Raw genomic sequence first — 19,996 nt, 5'->3', positions numbered from 1 at the left:
GTGATTTTGGAGAAGAAGATGTCTATCAATTGCGAAAAATATCGTATATTAGAGCTTATACACTTGTGTGTTATGAATGGAAGGCACTCAGGAAAATATTCTCCGTAGAACGCTACAACTGTGCGCAACATGGTTGGCCGCATAGCTAGGTATGCGCCATGTGTCATGATCACAAGGAGAACATTGCTCGTTTCTTGGTATTTTGCTTGTTCGTCCAGGAGCTTTGGCACCACGCCCTTCAGCGTTGCAAGCAAATGCCCGCGCTCGCACCAGCGTTGCAAGCATCATAGGCGTGCTTGGAGCTCCCTCGTTTAGATTGTAGAGTGGACCACCTAGAAGGAGAGGAATGAGGGAGCCTTCAAGAATGTCGCCTCCACCACGAATCAAAACTTTTGTTGTGCGACTGAGGAGGTCATTCTGAGGAATAAAGCGGGACGAAGACGAAGCAAACTATTTTCAGCTTATGCACCATCCTTACAACCTGACAGCCGAGGCAATCAATCTGCTGCAGCGTTGTAGTGTTATCCTTCGAATAGTCATTTCTTTGGGAATTGGTAGCTTTTGTTCCTTTGGTATGTTGTTCTCACACTACCCTCTCCTATAACCAATAAAAGGTTGTGCTGCCAATATTGGTGTCGTATTTGGTGAATTTGGCCATATCTTTGCTCATTTAGCAAAGCTGCAATTGTAGTGTGCAAATTATACTTCAGATACTCCTGTCTTTCTATTGATGTAACATAGTCACCAAATACGATTCCTTAGATCGATTGCTTTTAGGTTGTGCTGCAGATATTATATTGTTGCCAATAAGGTTGTGCTGCCAATATTGTTGTGTGCAAATTCCACTTTTCGAAATTTCTTACATCGATTCCTTTTAGCCACAAATAAAGCCTACGAGTCTACATCGAGCCCAACGACTGCACCGACCGATCTGCATGCATCAAGGCCAACTACACCAAGCCCAACCACACATCAAGCTAACTACGAGTCAAAATCATCGTCGAGCACCGAGAAGCAACCACGACATGCATCATTTGCACGCTAGGGCGGTGTGCAACCAGATGCAATGCTTCATCGACTTCTCCGGCAAGACACAACATCGACATTTTGCAACAGTGGCGAAGCTAGCCGTCCATTGAGCCGGGGCAAAATACAAAGGGGTGTGCTTCATGGGCATTTGCCCACAAAGACTGGTGATTAATTCTCAGTCTCTTAGTGTAATTTATTGGAAGTATTTGAGCAGAGCCCGGGCAGCTGCCCAGGGTCACCGGGAGGTGGCTCCGCCACTGTTTTGCAAGCCACACATTATTGTCGACACGCCACTGCGACGCCGCGCCAACACTTCATCGCCAAGGTCTTCACCAACAAGGTCTTCATCACCATCATCATCAACACATTGCCCGTCACCTTGTTCACAAGATGGACACCTAGCGTCCTCTGACAGACATTTCTGTAAGACGCGACCTCAACGACGGCATTGACCGCATCATCCACGATGGCATGACTGCATCGACACAGCGCCACTATAGTGACGACCGCTACATGGCCACACGGCTCTGACAAAACCGATGTGTGCTCGATGGGTTTCCTCTGGTCCTGGCAAAACCGGTGGACTCATCACTGACGACACCCTCTGACATCCGTAAGGTGTATCATCCATGAATGCAGCTCCGTCATCTACAACATAGCACATTTTCTTACGCCCCCGGCTTTGTGTGGCTTCATCATCCACAACGACTACCCATGGACCACGACTACCTTGACCACGACTGCATCCCATGATCAGCTACCTCGACATCGACATTAATGGCTTGGTCTACAACAACTCATCGGCAATACTCCAATTAACAATGTCCGTGTCGTCACTAGCGTTCACGCCACTCCCGCTGTGACCGCGGAAGGGAATAGAGGAGAGACAAGGAAGGCACCAGAAGGGGACATAGTCACCGCCCTAGGTGCCGACGCAGTTGATGATGGCACAGCGGAGAAGACGACAGAAGCGCAAGACTTCAAGTTCAGTCGCAATCATCCGTGTCACTCCCGCTACGACTGAGGGGGAATGTTAGAGATAATATTTAAGAGTTAGAGATAAATAGTACTAGATATAAAATAGCTTTAACAACCTTGCCTTGTACTCCAAACCTATCCCTCTCTCATGTACTCTATATATACCTCTACGAGGGTCAGATCAATACAATACATAATTCTAAGGTTTCATATCTTCACAGTATGAAAAGGGAAGATAATCAGTGAGCCAGGTCACAAAGCCCATGTCCACAACAGCATCATACGGCCGGCGAGCTAGTGAATATTCAAGTCAATATTGTTCAACCACCAAGAAACCGGAACAAAAATGGGTATGTACCACAAGCAGAAAACCAAATGGAAAAAAGAGGTTAAAAACACCCCATTGACACTTACCATGTGTCTTTGTCTGTAAATATTGTCTTTACTTCTTTATTTATTCATTTTCTATCCGGGAGTCTTCATGTTTTGTTGCCTTAGTGAAATCGCAGATCACGTTGTTTGTTCAAATGAACGCTTTGCAGGTTTTACTGGTGCAGACTAAGGACTATCTCTGAAACTTCCTTTTCCCAGGCTTGATAATTACAACGCAGATACCAGAGCAAGTTCTCTTGTAACCCCGCAAAAAAAAACAAAAAAAAAACCAAAAAAAGGAGCAAGTTCACTCGTGGGTTGTGAACATGTATCTAGAATCGGTAGGTTGAATTGGCTTTTAGAATATAAATCATTACTACATTGTACCGTATTTAAGAGTCAAAAAATCTGAGTTGAATTTACCTAACATTACGTAAATATGGTGATACTTCTAAACATCTGTTTCTTATATAGCAAACACATCCGCACTAGCGTGGTATACTTTACTATTAGTTTCTAAGATAAGGTCAGTAATTCAACTTTCCTAATGCAGGAAAAAAAGGTTGTAGAAAAGGCAGTTGGAAATGGCACGCAAGCTAGATCGTAGTTCCTCCCTATCACATCTTAAACCACTCACAGTGTATGATAAATCGCTATCATATCGCTACAAGGAAAGGATTGTACTGACAAGGTTGGACGAGATCAATGTCGTTTCGGTCCAAACGTTTTCCTAAGATCAGGTGATACATGCAGCATTGTTTAGAAATGGGGGTATGAAGGAATACTTCTCGTGCTGCTTGGGGAAATTTTGTAAGATCAGGTGATGCGCCACACTCCGTCAGCACACATTATGTCATGGTAGGTCAAATAGGTGACAATGTCTTGTATGGAACCTGGAAATTCACTGTTGCGCTCCTTCCTTTTGGGCAGGACGAAATGATGTTAATATTATTGAACCACGAATGCGCATATTGACCTGTAGTGTCTCTGAATTTTATGAGCAACCAACCACAAGGAATCCATTCACTCATTTCTCTCTCCTCTGTCTCATGTCTAGTTTTAATTACAGGATGCCCTGTGATACATAGACTATTGTAATGACACACATGAATGCTGGTGTTGCCGATCTAGCTCGCCGGAGCAGCTATCTCTCTCTCTCTCGCTCGCTCCATCACTCTCTGAAGAAAACCGAGGCAGGAAGTTTTGTGCAGCGCAAGTTCTGCTGCTTTTATGTTCTTCTTCTCCTTTTATTTAGCGGTTCAAAATCGTGCCATAAAGCTTGCAACAAACTCCATCGTGCCTGTGCCATCCTACGGACGAAGTCGTGCGGCAGGCCTACTACCTATTCGCGTGTAGCACACATCGATACGTCCCCTCGTGCGGCTAACAGAAAACTTAACTGAAAAACTGAAACTACTGACAGACACGACACCTATCGATTTTGGCTGCCATGGCATGCAGCGTTATTTGCGGATCTGAAATATTCCAATACCTGGTATACTTATGACCATCCATTTTTTTAGTGGAAGACATGATCTTAACTTGAGGGAAATATGTGGTAGCTAATGCAGTAATGCACCCATCAACCTTCCCACAGTAAGCATGATCACCTCACATAAAGGATGTGGATGCACCATGCGAAAATTCAGAGGCGCTCACGAGCTCGCCTGCTCACTGTATCTGCTGCCGCTTGGTCTTATTGGGATCCGGGTCGTGCCATGTATTTCAATAGTATATGCTTGCACGCGGATGAGAAGAGGAACCGTATAGGACGATGTGGGACCGAGCGGAAGCTATCCGCCGTTTGTGCAGACGACGCGGGGACGTCATGTACATGTCGACAGAAAAGAAACCCCACACCATCTCTGTGTGGATGGGTAGAAGAACAAACCCCGTAATTTCTGTTTGGATGGGTAGTCCGCAAACCATGCAGACCTCTGGACTTACTTACATCGGAGACAGGCAGTTCACAAGCATAATTTATGCTAGTTTTCTTATTCAGATGGTCAAATTTCGCACAAATGCATGCTCAAATATGCAGTCATCAAACCCTGAGAATGATGTTACCAACTGATTTATTCTGTCCTCTAAAGAACAGATTTACACTGTCTGGCCGTCGGCCTGGACAATTTGCCGGGTTCCCGCAGGTGTCCCTCCAACCCCACAATAATTGCATCTAGATTTCTTCCTAACTTTCTTTAGAGGAAATGGTGAATAACAGGATTCCACGAACCAAGGTAATAGTAGGACCATAATTTAATTGATATGCAAGCTCCTAATAAGAAATTATGGAACCAATAAAATTTCACAGATTACACCTCTCGTGTCGTTGTTGTCTATCTATCAATGCTCAGATTTGCATCTCCTTTCCCTCTTATCAGTGTAACATGTTGGTTAATTCTGTTAAGAAATTAGTGGGAAGTGGGTTAACATAAGGGAAAAATAATAATCTCTTGTGCCATTGTCTTTGCCCTCCCTATGGTCAAAACCTGGCTCCATCCCTGGGTGTAAGGATGTGCATTATAGACATAAGCAGCTACATTGCCTTGTCATAAGGTGCCGAGTTATTATCGAGTTGATGGCCATCTCATCTTTTCTGTATATGCAGCACAAGGTAATCTGGGAGTATGTCCCTCGCATCCCTCGTCCACCTCTTCAATATGCGCTTCGCAAGTATTTCTTCAAAGCCAATGAAATCCGGCACCTACAACAGTTATATTGCGAGTTTGCGACCGATCAATTACTGCTCCCAAAATGATCTCACATTACCTGCAAAAAGGACATGCAATTACCAAGTTTTATTCTCAGATATAGAGTTGCAGTCAGCTCTAAATCATATCACTGGCAGGGTGAATATCAACTATGTCTACAAACATGACAAACCCTGGTGCTCTTAAAACCTTGGTACTGTTGCTATATTAATATAGCGGGGCGCAAGCCTATTTGGGTAAAACCTTGGTACTCTGGAGATATATTAAACTAAAGAAGGTTTGCCCGAGCTCCCGGGCATAGGTGAGTCGAGTAGAGGTCGAAAAACGGAGCATATATGATTTTTTTTCATAGCAATATGACAGCAAATAGACTTCACATCAATAGTTTCTTTTCCAAACACACATATTGTTGTATGAAAGAAGAATGAATTTCTCATCTTGATCAAGGAGAAGAATCCTACCATATACAAATATTTATTAGATTAATAACTATTAGCATCACAAGTCTCAAGTACAGAGTTTTCAGCAAACCACTTGGTCAACATGTGACAGTGATGGGATACAATTTTTCATTCACTTTGAAAGTGTCTTCTGCAATCATGAACCTGTACTGCTAATTTATAGTTACTATTTTTTTTCTTTTTGCAAATTCTTCTGCTAGAACATATAAAGTTTTTTCTTCTAAAATCACAAGTGAGTTTTTCTTCTAAAAACAGAAGTGTTGTAGCACCAAAGAAAAAGAGGAGTTTCAAGTTCGCTCTGAAATGCGCACCTTATTCGCTCTGCCCTCTAACCGTTTGAAGAAAGCCCTAATTTCTCAGTTCATGGGCAGAACCATAGTTCCATACCATGTAGAACACATGAAACCCAACACATAAGTCATAGTTCTTTGTGCCTTTCCAACACGTAGCTTGCAGCATTCAGTTGTCTCTAAGCAGGCCCCGAATGCACACCTGAATCGGAACTCTCTGAATCTATGTCAGTTAGCATCATTTACTCACTTCGCCATTTTTCAATATCCAAACTTGTTGTTTAGTATGAAACTGGCAGGCGAAATGCAGTTCAATGAAATTACCTCTTTGTCCATCCAGAAGCTTGCGGGTCGTCTTTGCCCGTCGACTGCTCAGAGTCCACCGCCCATAGGCTGCCCCCATCACAAACTGCGTTGAAGCCCGTAGATAGATCAGTGAGGGAATGGTTGTGTGATGGCCTATGCTCACTTATGTACCAACCGTTGTCCTCTGATCTGAGCAGCCGTATCATCGCAGGGCACTTGGTCCGGCAGGACCGTGTGTTTGCCTTTTTTGGCTTGCCCTGAAATGATCATCAGAAAAGCAAGACCATGATATGTTTTTCTCACATAGATACAGTACAGGATTAGGTAATCCAAGGGCGAAAGCAAATTAAAGTAATACTCACTGAACATGCACACATGCATTTTGTCCTTTTGACATTCAGCCTGCTTTTCCCGTATCTTTTTCCAAAACCAACTTCCCAGGACGGTTGTAGCTAGTATTCATATGCTTCCCCCAGCGAATCAAAGCTACCTCCAACTTCAGGCACTACAATTGTCTCAGTCTTCTTCTCTGCATATCCCCTCAGTGTTTTTTCTAGGGCGCGTACTCTACCCACACATGGTGGCCGTTTAGTAGGCGCACCACCAACACGAACCCTGCAGCAATGATTACATTTTCAGTTATACGAACCACGCTTGTTTTCCTTCTGACAACCACACAATTCAATCTGAATATATATTAAGTTGTACAAAGAACATAAGCTATCAAGGCTGTCGTCACATGAACGTTGTTCAACACTAGTGCACGGAGGCCCTGCGAATTGAGTTACCTCTTCTTGTCCAGCCGGGCGCTTGAGGGTTGTCTTTGCTGTTGACTGTTCCGAGTCGGGAGCCGACTAACTCAAGCCATCGCAGGTGCTGTTCAGGCCCACATGGAGTGCCGGCAGGGCGTCGCCCACATCTCCAATGCTGGACTCGGCGGCCGTGTCCAGCAGATTTGGCTCCGGCAGACCTGCCGCCGTGCACTCAACGTCTCCGAGATCTGGCAACGGGAACGTGCTCAGATCAGATCAAACGGCTAAGCTAGAATTATCGTCCGCTCTGTCGCCGCTCTCCCATGCGAAAATTCAGAGGACCCCACCACATGCACCATGTCCTATCGTTCTTTGTACTCCTTTTATGTACCTATCCACCGACTTTGCTCTTTTTGCGAGGATATAAAGCAACACCCAAACCAACACAAAGGGAGTCAGGACTCAAGTGAGATGGAGCAATAACAGTTGGTTGGGTTGGACCCTTCAATACATATGCTCTCTTCAACCGATCTTGAATATTCGGATGATAATTATCAGTTTGTTGCCCACGAACACGCGAGCGAGGCAGCCAAAGAGGCGAGAGATGCAGCTTAATGATGCACATTCGTTTTCTATGCAGCCTGATCGAGAGATGCACTAGCTTCTTTTTTTTTTTTGGGTGAGAGATGCACTAGCTGACTACCCTGTTGTCGCCCATGAATGAAATAAATGGATGGGCCTATGGTGTCCTACGGTCCTGGTTTGGCGTGAGTAAGCCTATAAAAGGAAAAAAGACGTACTACAAACTAGGGAAACTAGATAATATCCCGCGTGTTCTTAAAAAAAAAAGATGATATCACGCGTGTTGCTCTAGAAATTGTTTGTAATATATTTCAGTAATTTTTGATGATATGAACATGAATATTTGGATTAATTATAAAAAAATTGAGAATGAAAATACATATGATTAGATTATTGTACAATCATAAAATATTTTCTGAATATAAGGAGCACAATACAATTAAAACATTTGAGCCTTTTTTCCATGCATAATTGCATATGTTGTGGTGGGCCTCTCCCATACATAATTGCATGCCGAGGTGGCATGGTTACATGTTGAGATGAATATGTTAGTGGGGATCAACTACTTACGTATATAGGATGCCCTTTGGTTCCTGAGTGTATATACACCTGATAAGGAAAAAACAATAATTAAAAAAGTCAAAAAAGTTTAAGAATAAACTTGACTTTCTTTTGCATTGGTATATAATTTTTAGGAATAAAATCTAGCATTGACTTCAGGAAAAAAAAGACAAAATTTATTACTATTGTATAGGTCACTATTCACACTATTTTGGCTGAAAATTTTGTTTTATGAAAAGAAGTCAACATGGCTTTTTTCTTTTTGCGGATTTTTTACAAGTACATAGAAGGCTAAGTTTATTTCAAAAATATTTTCAAAATCCTTTGACTTTTTATTTAATTACTATTTTTTTCTTGCATATAGGGTGTATTAACACCCATAGACCAAACTCCTTCCGAGATACGCGCCGCGGCTTGACAAATACGTGATGTTAGTCCAACCTCTCCTGTGTCTTGGCCTCTTGACCTAGCCAGCCGCCGCCTCCAAAAAGTTAGGGTACTCTGCCTCCTGCCAGTGCCGGCGCCGGTCAGTCCCGTCACCGCTGGCCTTAGGGCCATGGAGGCGGGGTGGATCTCGCTCCTTGCCGGTGGGAGGGCTCTGTATTTAGATCTTCTTTCAAGCTTTGTTAGGGTTTGTGTCCTGCTCAGGAAGGTGAGACGACTCCCTGAAGATGGAATAAAGGTCTCGCCGCCTAGCCCCTGTTCCGGAACGGGCGTCTAGGATTATCGGTGGGCGTGTGGAGGTGTGTCTGCAGCGGATCTGTCTTTTGTGGATTTGCTCAGATCTGTTCGTCGCTCATTTTCGTTCGTGTGTCTTTTAGGCTGGACCCTTTTGATCACACTCTTCATCTGCGGCGGTTGCTGTTCTGGTGCGTTGGTTCTATGGGGCCTTATCACGGCGACTTCCCGGCTGTCTACTACAACAAGGTTTGCCCGGCTCCAGCGAGGGAGGGGCGATGACAGCGGCGTGCCTTCGACTCGCTTCAGTGCTTGTAGTCGTCGCTATGTGGTTTACGGATCTGGATGTAATTTTTATTATTTCAAGTATTCGTTGTAATATCTTTATTGAAGATGAATAGATTGAGTTTTCCAAGAAAAAAAACACCCATAGACCAAACATTCCTGTCCGTCCAAACTAGCCCAATTCATGAAGCTGATGCATTTTCTAGCGTATTGCCGTACGTTTTGGCGATTGTGATGGCTCGCTGCTTGTAAAAGTACAGGAAACCGGTAGGGTCGCCCCCCACGGTAAAATCGCCCCTGCATGATCAACTTACATAAAGGATATGGATGCACCATGCCTTGTGTACTCCTGTTGCATGTAGTCCTTTTATGTGCCTATGTATCCATCGACCTTGTTCTTTCGCGAGGATACAAAGCAGCACCCAAATTAACACAAAGGGACATGGAATTGGATTCATACTGGGTTCATTCTTCACTATTACCAGACATATTGTAAATGATGGTATACTGTGAATTATGCATTATGGCCTAATACAGGGATTACTATAGTTCAGATTTTGCTTTGGTTAGGGCCTGATGCTGGAACTAGTGTTGATGTTTCAGGACTTCGGTTTGCTCCAGTCTAAATGTGTTTTATGTGTTTCAACTTTTTACATTGGCAAGAACCTTACATTATTATTTACTAGTCATGAACCCATGCGACTTCATATATGATTTGTAATGGTTGTCCATGGTTACCCACTTATTACCTATAACCATAGCGGAAATTGAATTTAATTGTTCTATATGATTTGTAATGGTTGTTCCATGGTTACCCATTTGTCATGGTAGGGGACAATTTGTAAGATCAGGTGATGCACCACACTCGTCAGCACACATTATGTCACGGTAGGCCAGTAGGTGGCAATGCCTTGTATTTTTTTTTCGAAAAGGGGGATCGCCCCGGCCTCTGCATCAGAGTGATGCATACGGTCATCTTATTAACGAAATAAAAGGTTCCAATAAGGTTCCAAAGTCTCCGACTGAAAAGTATTAAAAAGACAGCTCACACAGAGCTAAAGAGGCTAGAAACACAGACTAGCCAAGATAAGACGCCACAACCGGCTGGCTAAAGATAGATAGGTAAACTAATTGCCTATCCTATTACATGACCGCCATCCAAACTGGTTGAAGTTATCCCGAGCTACCATCTCCGAGCGGATAGATCCAGTAACCAAATGCTCCCTGGCCTCCATCGGAGTGAGTAGCGACCATGAACGGATCACGGCCGTGGCTCGGAAAATAACCTGCAAAAGTGAATACGTGATGTTCTGTTAAAAACCAAATCATTTCTGCAAGTCCAGATAGTCCACAACAAAGCGCAAACTCCAACACGAATATGTCTCGCTAAGTCAGGCTCAATCCCAGTGAGCCATGTCCCAAATAACGTAGTGACAGAATTCGGTGGAGTAATATTAAAGGCAATGTGAACCGTCCGCCAAAGGACTCTGGCAAACGGGCAATCAAGAAAGAGATGTTTGATCGTCTCGTCCCGATCACAGAAGCTACACCTCGTAGGTCCTGTCCAATTACGCTTAATCAAGTTATCCTTGGTTAAAATAATCTGTTTATGGACAAACCACATAAACACTTTTATTTTCAAAGGAACTTTGACAGCCCAAACATGCTTGGAGGTAGGAATGGAGCTCGAATTAATTACATCAATATACATTGATTTAACCGTGAATACTCCAGACCTAGTCAGTTTCCAGCGTAATTCATCGGGTTGTTGAGAAAGATGTACATCCATTAGTCTCCGAACTAGAAGGAGCCAATCTTCCAACGATTGCCCACTAACGACCGTCTGAACTAAATATTAAGGGGGATAGATTGAAACACCGTAGCAACGAACACCTCACGTCGTTGAACAATGCGATATAAAGACGGATATTGAATGGCCAAGGGTGTCTCGCCGAGCCAAGTATCCTCCCAGAAGCGTGTACTAGCGCCGTTGCCAATAACAACCTTTGTCCTATTAAACAGAGATTGTTTGACTTTCATCAGTCCTTTCCAGAAAGGTGAGTCAGTTGGCCTGACTGTGACCTGAGACAAGGATTTTGTCTGTAGGTACTTGCTGCGAAGGATTTGGGCCCACATGGCATCAGTCTCAAAAGAAAGCTTCCACAGCCACTTGCTAAGAAGGCATCTGTTCTTAACTTCAAGATTTTCAATACCAAGACCCCCTTGGTCTTTCGGTCTACAGATGATATCCCATTTTGCAAGTCTGTATTTTCTTTTTAGATCATCACCCTGCCAAAAGAAACGCGGTCGATAAAAGTCCAGTCTTTTCCTAACACCAACTGGGACTTGAAAGAACGATAAGAGAAACATAGGCATACTCGTGAGCACCGAATTAATCAGAATTAATCGGCCTCCGTATGACATGAGCTTGCCCTTCCAGCAACTCAGTTTCTTCTCAAACCGGTCTTCGATGCACTTCCATTCTCTATTAGTTAGCTTTCGATGGTGGATTGGAATACCTAGGTAAGAGAAAGGTAAATCCCCCAAGTCGCACCCAAACAATTGCCTATAAGCCTCCTGTTCGTCTTTGGCTCTACCAAAGCAGAACAACTCGCTCTTATGAAAGTTAATCTTTAACCCGGTCAATTGTTCGAAAAGGCATAACACCAGCATCATATTTCTCGCCTTGGCCAGGTCATGCTCCATAAAGATGATTGTATCATCAGCGTACTGAAGGATGGATACACCTCCATCAACCAGATGAGGTACCAAGCCACCTACTTGACCATTCTCCTTAGCCCTTCCTATCAAGATGGCTAACATATCAACCACAATGTTAAACAGGATAGGGGACATCGGATCTCCTTGTCTTAGGCCTTTATGTGTCTGAAAGTAATGACCAATATCGTCATTCACTTTAATTCCCACACTCCCTTTTTGCGTCAATGATTCAACCTGGCGGCGCCAGGCTTCATCAAAACCTTTCATACGCAATGCCTGTTGGAGAAATGGCCATTTGATCTTATCGTACGCTTTCTCGAAATCCACCTTAAAAATTACACCATCTAATTTCTTGGAATGGATTTCATGGAGCGTTTCATGAAGGACGACCACCCCTTCAAGGATGTTTCTGTCCGGCATGAAGGTAGTTTGGGATTGCTGCACCACAGAATGCGCAATCTGTGTGAGCCTATTAGTCCCGACCTTGGTGAAGATTTTAAAACTAACATTGAGAAGGCAGATCGGCCTGAACTGCTCAATTCTCACAGCATCCGTTTTCTTAGGAAGCAGTGTGATAGTTCCAAAATTCAAGTGAAATAATTGAAGCTGTCCAGAGAACAGATCATGAAACATAGGTAGCAAATCCCCCTTAATAATATGCCAGCACTTCTTGTAGAACTCAACCGGAAATCCATCCGGTCCGAGAGCCTTATTATTTTTCAACTATGCTATAGCATCAAACACCTCCTTCTCCGAGAACGGGGCAACCAGAATATCATTATCAGCAGCCGAAAGTTGAGGCACATATCCTCAGTCCTGGACTCATCGAGGGATACACAATTATCCTCCGGAGGTCCAAATAACTGCCTATAATACTCAGTTATATAGGTTTTTAGGTTATCCTGTCCTAAAATAGTGCCCTCATCTTGTTCAAGTTGGAATATTCTCTTCTTTCTGTGCTTACCATTAGCAATCAGATGAAAGAATTGAGTATTCGCGTCCCCTTGGACCACTTTGCGGACCTTAGCCCGCAAAGCCCACTTCAATTCTTCTTCGCGGAGAAGTTCTTTCAACCTCTTCTCTGCCTCAGTTTTAACCTGGAGCTCAGCAGGCATCAAAATCGTGGATTCGGCCTTAATGTCTAGAGTCTATATAAGAGAGAGGAGCCTGTCCTTCTCAATCTTATACACCCCACTAAGGTGTTTAGCCCAACCCCGTAAGAAGCTTCTCAAACTCCTAATCTTATTTTGCCAACGCTCAACCGCAGTCCTACCTCCTACACCCTTCGCCCATTCCCTAGCGATCAGGTCCAAGAACCCTTCGCGTTCGAACCAGGCCATCTCAAAAGAAAAGGTGTTTTTGTTTCCCACGTGGTTCGGCTCCCCTGAGTCAACGAACAAGGGTGTGTGATCGGAAAAACCCCGCGAAAGAGCTTGAACCGTCACAAGCGGGAACTTCTGTTCCCACTCCACACTCGCGAGAACTCGATCAAGCTTTTCGTAAGTCGGGTTGGGCAAAGAATTGGCCCAGGTAAACTTTCTACCAGAAAGCTCTATCTCCCCCAGATCCAAGCTTTCAATAATAGTATTGAACATGAACGACCACCTGCCGTCAAAGTTATCATTATTCTTCTCCTCTCTCCTCCTAATGATGTTGAAATCACCCCCAACTAAGATTGGAAGCTGCTCGGACCCACAAATCCGAACAAGATCCGCCAAAAACTCCGGTTTAAGCTCGGGCTGTGCGGCACCATAAACCGCCACCGACGCCCAGTTGAAACCATCAACCTTAGACCTGACACGATACTTAACCGCGAAGTCGCCCATCACTACACTACGGACTTCAAGCGAATCGCATCTCACACCCAGCAAGATATCACCCGATCTTCCTCGCGGAGGGAGGCAATGCCAATCAAAATCAACACCACCCGCAAGAGAGGAAAGAAACTGGGGCGCAAAGTTGTCTCTACCAGTTTCTGATAGAGCAATAAAATCTAAACGATGCTCCAGAGATGCCTCAGCAAGAAACCTTCTTTTAGCCAAGTCTTTCAGACCTCTGCTATTCCAAAAGATTCCTTTCATCACTCATCATGAAATTTTTTAGTAGTCTGAATCCTAGCACTCCTACGAACTGCAGAATCGGGATAAATTTTCCGTTTCCACTTGCGCTTTTGGTTTACTAGGTCCTGACTCCCGATCCTCATAACTGGGCTCAGCAGAACAAACAACTGCATTATCTATGGGCATATCATCGTCCTCAGATTCATGATTGGATGGTGCTAGATCCACACACATATTATCGAGCACTCTGACCCCTAATGCATCAATCTCATTATCATTCATGGGTTTAACCGCGGCAAGATTACGAATAGTCTCTAAGGCACGCTCCGCCTCCAAATCTAACAAATCATTCACCGAATTGGAAATCTCACTATCTGTAGCCCCGAGTGAAACTCCTAATTGGTTTGCATTATTTATAATTTCCTCATTAGAAAAATGCAATAAAGAATTAGATATGTTGACGGACATACCAGAAGAGATCTCAGCATCATGAAGCTTGGCCGCCCTCATAGCGCACCTCTGCTGCATGTCATCGACCTCCGGAAGCTCCTGAATGCGAGCACTCATCCGCCTCCCCGTCGAGGCCGGGTCCGGGATCCCGCCAAAAGCAATGACCTCCTCCCTAGTAACTCCTCGTGCTGAAACCCGCGAAGGGTCAACCAAGGTTACCGGAGGAGGCGGCTGCGGGCTCCCATACCAACGGGTACGCTGGGAGGGAGGATGGCGGGGCCGCCTGCCCGAGCCCTCCTCCCGCCCCACCCTTCGGCGAAGAATGGGTCGTCGTCGTCGCAGGAGACGCGGTCCCCCTGACCGCCAAAAAGGGAGGAGGAGCCAGGGCCACCTGCCCCAAACCCCCCACCCCCAGCGTCTCTGAAAGCGCGGGTGCTGCCTCCACGACCGGAGGAGACGCGGTCCTCCTGACCGCCGACGAGGAAGGAGGAGTCAGGGCCACCTGCCCCAAACCCCCCTTCCCCGACGTCTCAGAAGGCGCGGGCGCCGCCACGACCGAAGGAGATGCGGTCCTCCTGACCGCCGACGAGGAAGAAGGAGTCAGGGCCACCTGCCCCAAACCCCCCTCCCCCAACGCCTCAGAAGGCGCGGCCGCCGCCGCCACGCCCGAAGGAGAGAGAGCCGAAGCCGCCTGCCTCGGGCCCCCTCTCCCAGCACCCGCCGATCCCGCCATGACCAGTGATGCCGACGTCGGGATAGTGAAGAGGGAAGTCGAAGCCACCTGCCCCGAACCCCCTCCCCCACGCCCCACCTCAGCCGCAGCCGTTATCTCCAGAACCTCGATCTCAGGTGAAGCAACAACCGGCTCCCCGCCCCCAGAGCCAACCAAAGTCCTCACCGACGATGTCCTCGCCAAGCATCCAGCCAGGGCCCGACCGGCATCCTCGAACTCCAACAAAGGTAGTGAATGCTCAAACACATCATTAGAATCTACCCGGTCACTCCAAAGTCTGGGAGGGGCAGAGGCTGGCTCAAAGGACCCAAACCGCAACGAAGTTATAGGCACCGATGGTGAGGGTGCCGGCTCAACCCCGGTCCCATCCCCGGCACCGATTCATTGTTGGGTTCCTTCCTTTTGAGCAGGACAAAATGATGCTAATATGTTTGAACCAGAAATGTGCACATTGACCTGTAAGGCTGCAATGTCTCTAAATTGTATGAGCAACCAACCACAAGGAATCCATTCCCTCGTATCTCTCTCCTCTATATCATGTCTGGTTTTAATTACAGGATGCCTGGGATGCACAGACAATGGGGTATTGTAATGACACACATGGATGCTGGTACTTATGACTCTCCTTTATTTTGTACTCCCTCCGTTCCGAAATATAGGTCGCTGGAGGATTGGTTCCGACCAGGTGAAAACGGTGGAATTTACATCGCTGCCCCTAGTATGAATCGGTATCCCCATCGTCTTCTTCCTCCATCCGAGGATTTGAAATTCTCCGCCAGGCCATCGTCCGCCCGCCCGCCCCTGCTTCTCCTCCACGCGCCCAGGTCCCAGGCGCTCCCAGGACCAGGTCCCCTACTTCTCCTCAGCGCTCCCAGGCCCAGGTCCTTGTCTCCAGCAGCAGCGATCCAGGGGCGCCAAGGAGGGTCCTCGTCTCCTAGAAGGAGCACGCGGCAGCAGCAGTCCCAGGTCCCAGATCCAGATCTAGCAGCAGCGATCCCAGGTCCTCAGGGCCTTCTCCCGATCCTTCTTCTCCTGGGCGTGCTCCTTCTCCTGCAACAGCAACAACAACAGAGTTTAGAGTCATACTGATCAGCAGCAGCAACAACAGCTGCTGGATTCTTCTGCAGGTGGAGTATGGCAGCAGCAGCAGCAGTAGTTTCAGAGCAGCAGCAGCAGCAATAGTTTGACAACAGCAGCAACAACAGCTTTTCATTTACTAATTTTTTTTATTTAACAGAAAAGGTTTAATGAAAACTTTCATTTACTGAATTGAAAAGGTTTAATTAACAGAAAAGGTTTAATTGACTAAGAAGAGATGAGAAGAAGGTTGCTTGTACTCCTACACTAGTCCTACACTAAAACTGGCAGAGAAGAGAGTAGAAGAGGAGTAGAAGAGCAAGCAGAGAAGAGAAGAGAAAGGGAAGACAGGAGAAAGAGAAGAGAGAAGAGAGCAACTAAACTACTCCTGCAAGAGGGCAAGAAGAGAGACAATTGTTAGAGTGACAATTAAAGACCACACACAGTGAGTACTACTGCAAGAGGGCAGTACCGGAGGGCAAAAGATAGAGAAGAGAGAAGAAAGAGAAGAGAAGAGAAAGAGAAGAAGAGAGCAAGGAGAGAGAAGAGGGCACTCTAATAATACTGCTACACTTGCAATCCTAATCCTCACTAGTGCAATCTGGAGAAGAGTGGAGAGGAGTAAGAAAGCAAGAGGAGTAGGAGAGAACACAAGCAAGAGTTCTACACTAAACTACTGCAAGTAACCAAGCAAGCACTACTGAAACTAAAGCAGATATTTTACAGATACTTTACGATAATGTTTTTTACAGAACTAAAATCACAGATGCAAGCAAAACTACAGCAAAAAACTGAAACATGTTTTCTCTGTATTTTTCAGAAACAAAGTGTTTTGCTTGTCCTGCTCCTACATATCACCAATCAACTTGTTTACTCCTGCAGATCAGCAAGCATTAATTAAAATTTCATTTAAAGGAGTAATTTTAATTAACTGAAAAGTTTCATTTGGTTTTATTAAAGGAAAATTTTCATTTAGTTTTAGTTAAACAAAACGTTTCATTTACTCTTATCTGAAAGGAGTATCTAGTTAAAGGTTTCATTTATTGACAAGAACAACAAGCAAATGATTGAACAACAAGTTTCAGTTAATTTACTTGGAGTAGTAAAAACTTAGTGTCTAGAGCAAAGCATTTGCACCATTTGTCAGATCTGTAGCTACTGTTATTTTACTGTATGTTTTTCTCTGTATTTTCATCAGAGCATTCAGAAGCATGCAAACAAAAGTTTCAATACAGACAAACAAATTTGTTTAAACAATTTGCTGGAGTACTCCAAGACACTACAGCAAGCACTAATCCTTGCTGGAATGTCATTGTTTGGCATGATGCAATTTGCTGGAGTACAACATGATGCAATTTTGTGGAGTACTCCAGTACCACAACAAGCAATAATCTTTGAGCATGATTTTTCAGTCATGCTCAAGCACTAATCCTTGCTGGAAATCTCTGACATAAATTCAGTCATGCTAAAGGGCTAAGAAATTCAGTAATGCTCACACAAGCAAGGAAGTAGGAGTACATACCTGACGCAGGGCACAGGAAGAAGTAGCCATGGCTCCCAGAAGGACGCATCAGGCCTTGAATTCCTCTGAGCAAGATGACCACATGAGCAAGATGTTTAACAGTACATCAATGAAGAAAAGGGAATAAATCCATGAGCAAGATGGTTAACATGAACAGTTAACTGAAACTAGCAGTACATGAGCAAGATGTTTACCAAGTGATTGTACAGCAAGACTGCAGCCAGTACTACAGCAATGTAAGAACAGAAGATTCAAATCCATGATGGCGGCCATCATCTGCCCCTCCCTCTCGTTCTCCAGTTTCACTGTTTGGTATCCAACCAACCAAGCAAAAGAGACAACTGTTTCAGATCAAACAAATCGACCGGCAGGAAGAAAGACTACCAGGAGTACTTACCGCGGGAGGAAGCAGCTACTCCACGACGACGACGACGTCGCTCCAGATCCGCCGCTCCGCCGCTCCGGCACCGCTCCAGATCCGCCGCTCGGGTGCCGCTCCACATCCATGCCTCTGTCGCCCAGATCCAGCGCTAGCACATGCACATCCACGCCTCCGTGGAGTAGAAGCTCGTCGCCGGCGCAAAAGATTGGAATTTGTTTACCTCCGGGGTGTGAGTGGAGGCGGGGTGGTGGAGAAGTGGCGGTGGAAGAGGGAGAGGCCGGTGAGCTATGGGGAGACGGGGAGGCCGGCGAGCAACGAGGAGGCCGGCGAGCTACGGGGAGAGGGGGGAGGCCGGCGAGCGACGGGGAGGCCGGCTAGTGCGGCTGGGCGAGTGGGAGAGAGTGAGCGCGGGCAGTGCGGCTGGGCGGTGAGCGAGCGAGTGGAGCGACGCGGGGGGCAAAATTGGAAAGTGCCGATATTTCGTTACTAGACGAAAGTTGAACTAAAAAACCCCCCAACGACCTACATTTCGGAACAGAGGGAGTAGAAGATATGATCTTAATTTGAGGCAAATAAGTGGTAGCTAATGCACCCATCAACCTTCCCACACGTAAGCAGGATCAATCAACTCACATAAAGGATGTGGATGCACCATGTCCTGTTGTTGTATGTAGTCCTTTTATGTACCTATCCATCTTTGCTCTTTTGCCATGATATATAGCAGCACGCAACCCAACACAAAGGTAGTCAGGACTCAGGTGAGATGGAGCAATAACAAAACTACAAAGTAGTATGAATTGGGTGGAGTTGGATGCATGCACCACACTGGAAATGGGGGGAATCCGAAAATACATTCCGTGTGAGCCATGCCATGACTTTCTTCCTTCCAACTAAAAAAGTGGATTATGGTCTGAGAAAATATAGATTCTGATCCCTTTTTAGGTCTGGCTACTAAGGTAGCAGCACATGCATGAAGCAGAGTATATATACAGATTCTGGCCCCTTTTTGATGTATGCCTAATTGGCCACTAAGGCAGGAGCACACTATGTGGGGGAAATGAAAATGACCTGCACGGCGGTCCCAAGAGAACCTCATCAAGCCGGTTGACTGTAAATATTGGGATCCTTGCCTGTAACCCCCCTCAGAAGTTCTTACACTAATCCACCCCACAAGAATCACTTCATCTAGATTACGAATAACAGACAGCTTGGTATCTCTCAAGGCGTTATCACCATGAGATTTAAGCATATTAAATGGAAAAACAAAAGTATGTGAGTGAAGCAATAACAAAATATGAGTGGAACTTGTACACAAAAATGAAAACTTTGCAAATTTACAGAGGAGAGGGAATTTTAGCAAAGCGTGAACGAGTGCATTAGACTCGTGAATCCATTTGAATAATAGGCTGGATATGATTCAGGAGACCGAAACTTGGAGCAGCACTGCAATGATACTTGCGCGATGGAAGAAAATCATGTTGTGTATCCTCACAGCTGCTTCCATTCCACGAACTACTTTTTAAGAACCAATCTGCATGCATTCAACATTTTTTTCTGAAAAGGAGGATAACCCCCGGCCTCTGCATCAGAGTGATGCATTCAGCCTATTTATTGAATTAAAGTACGAAAACAAGAACTCAGGTCCCGTACTGGCTCACAAACAGAGTCCAGAAATAACAAAAAATATATAAAAAGATGCCACAACCAGCGAAAGAAATAGGCTACGATGACTAAACACCTAGCCTATTATTAGCTCGCCATCCAAATCGGTTGAAGATAACCCGTGCTACCGTCTCCCACCGGTTGCACCTAGTAACCAAAAGCTCCTTGGAGTCCGCTTTAACAACCACGTACGGATCCAAACATGGGTTCTGAAGATAACCTGCAAAAAGTTGTTAAAATTTTCCCAGTTAAAGATCATATCATTTTTGCAGTTCCAAAGATCATATGCATTCAACATATTAGAGGTTGATCCAAAATTTGTTGTGGGTATGGAGTATTTTGTCAAAGAAATTGCAATAATTTAGATTCCCAAGCATACATCGA

The 19,996-nt window shown here is 45.2% G+C and overlaps 1 long non-coding RNA gene across 1 annotated transcript; it reads right to left on the bottom strand.

Moving 5' to 3' along the window:
* Positions 1 to 15,449: 15,449 nt before the first annotated feature.
* On the bottom strand, positions 15,450 to 18,447 carry LOC123143774 (uncharacterized). Its single transcript, XR_006471021.1, has 4 exons — positions 17,966 to 18,447; positions 17,763 to 17,873; positions 17,569 to 17,633; positions 15,450 to 16,019 (listed from the first exon to the last, which is right to left on the bottom strand). It is a non-coding gene; the product is annotated as an uncharacterized lncRNA (long non-coding RNA).
* Positions 18,448 to 19,996: the final 1,549 nt, after the last annotated feature.

This window comes from Triticum aestivum, chromosome 6D (assembly GCF_018294505.1).
Source record: "Triticum aestivum cultivar Chinese Spring chromosome 6D, IWGSC CS RefSeq v2.1, whole genome shotgun sequence".
Classification (NCBI taxonomy): domain Eukaryota; kingdom Viridiplantae; phylum Streptophyta; class Magnoliopsida; order Poales; family Poaceae; genus Triticum; species Triticum aestivum.
Note: the sequence above shows the minus strand (reverse complement) of the source record. Positions and strands in the feature narration are given on the sequence as shown.